Source organism: Neophocaena asiaeorientalis, unplaced genomic scaffold (genome assembly GCF_003031525.2).
Source record: "Neophocaena asiaeorientalis asiaeorientalis breed wild unplaced genomic scaffold, Neophocaena_asiaeorientalis_V1.1 scaffold404, whole genome shotgun sequence".
Lineage (NCBI taxonomy): Eukaryota > Metazoa > Chordata > Mammalia > Artiodactyla > Phocoenidae > Neophocaena > Neophocaena asiaeorientalis.
This window is the reverse complement of record NW_020172589.1, coordinates 2,312,014-2,313,987: the sequence shown is the minus strand read 5'-3', so window position 1 is coordinate 2,313,987 and position 1,974 is coordinate 2,312,014. Positions and strand designations below refer to the sequence as shown.

Sequence of the window (1,974 nt, the reverse complement as noted above, 5' to 3'; positions counted from 1 at the left end):
TTGACTGCATCCTCCTTATATACATGAAAGAGCAGGGACCAGGCTGCTGTGAAAGCCTCAGAATATAACTTGACCAAGAAAGAAGAAACCATTGTCAGTAGCGCTGGCATAAGCATCTTTGTCTTTGGGACACAGGGTGAGTCCAGGGACTTGTTTGAATTCCTCATTTGGGGGATTAGGGCATATAATGGAGAGTGTTTTTCCTTTCCCTTTTGGACAGTGGACTGGGGTGAGGGGGGAAGATTTGAGTTGACTAACTTACAGCATGAACAGAAAGACTAGTTTAGAGTAAGAAATAGGAATGTATTTTTATTTATCCGAAGATGTGGCTAAAGGTGGATGCAAGCAACAAAGCTACCTTTGACCTGCTTAAGGAAAAAAAGATGCGGGACTTTATTGGAAGGATTCGGTATAACTCAGTACTTGAAGAAAAAGTTGAAGAATAAGAACAGCTCTGAGATATAGATAGTAGAAAGTGAACAGACAGTGATGAGCGAGTTCCTACTCCTTTCAGCCTCACTGTCCCTCTGCCAAAGAATCAAATTCCAGGGAAAGGGCGTCTGATTGACAGGACGTGGATCACACGCTCACCTCTTGGCAGAGGGAGGTGGCTCAATCCTGATGAATTGATTGGCAGTAGCCAAAGTGGGAGAAATTATACAGCAAGATGGGAGGTGGGAAGGACTGTTACGAAAAGGAAGAGTCAAGGATTTGGGGAAGGCAAAACAGCAGATTTACATAGAATTACCACGTAACTCAGTGATTCCACACCTAGGAGATAGAAAAACATACATCCACACAAAAACTTTTACCTGAATATTTCTAGCAGTGTTATTCATAATAACCATGAAGTGGGAAACCTAAATGTCCATGAACTAATGAGTATACATTCATACAATGGAATATTATTCATCTATATAAAAAAAAAATGGATCTGCTCTGGGCAGTCCCCGCAGGTTTGTCTCTTGCTTCAACAGTGTTTGGACGGAATAGACCCAGGGTTGCCCCTTGCTCCCCCCTCCAACTACCCTCCAACCTTTTTTCCAGTCGCAACCTTCGGAATCAGCCACTCAGCTATCCTCGGCCTCCAGGCCCAGCCAGCGCCATTTTTTGAGCTTAGCTCCTTTTTACCAATTAAGCATGAGCTCCCAGGTTCGTCAGAGTTATTCCACCCAGGTGGGGGCCGCCATCAATCTCCTGGTCAACATGCATCTGCGGGCCTCCTACACCTCCCTCTCTCTGGGCTTCGATTTTGACCACGACGATGTGGCTTTGGAGGGCGTGGGCCACATCTTCCTTGAAATGGCTGAGGAGAAGCATGGGGGCACCCAACGTCTTTTGAAAATGCAAACCCAGAGCCACGGCAGTGCCCTATTCCAGGACGTGCAGAAACCATCTCAAGATGAGTGGGGCAAAACCCAGGATGCTAGGGAAGCCGCCATTCTCAAGGAGAAAAGCCTTTTGGATCTACATGCCCTGCACTCTGCCCGGGCAGACCCCCAGCTCTGTGACTTCCGGGAGAGCCGCTTCCTGGAGGAGCAGGTGAAACTCATCAAGAAGATGGCAACCACCTGACCAACCTCTGCAGGCTGGCTGGTCCCCAGGCTGGGCTGGGCGAGTATCTGTTCCAAAGGCTCACCTCAAGCACCACTAGGAACCCCTGAAGCCCACAGCCTTTGAGGAGCCCCTCTGGTGTCAGGGCTTCTGCCCAAAGCCTCTCTCTCTCCAGCCACCAGGCAGCTTTTTAACCACCCTGGGGCCCTCTCCCAAGACATGGACCAAATGGAAACAATAAAGTTTTTTGCAGAAAAAAAAAAAAAAAAAGAAATGGAGTACTGATACATGCAACATGATTAACCTTGAAAACATTATGCTAAGTGAAAGAAGACAATCGCAAAAGACCATATATTATATGATTCCATTTATATGAAAAGTCCAGGATAGGCAAATCCATAGAGACAGAAAGTAGGTTAG

General features: G+C 46.8%; 1 pseudogene; it reads left to right on the top strand.

Moving 5' to 3' along the window:
* Positions 1–1,140: 1,140 nt before the first annotated feature.
* Positions 1,141–1,575, top strand: LOC112395195 (ferritin light chain pseudogene; annotated as a pseudogene).
* The last annotated feature ends 399 nt before the right edge of the window (positions 1,576–1,974 follow it).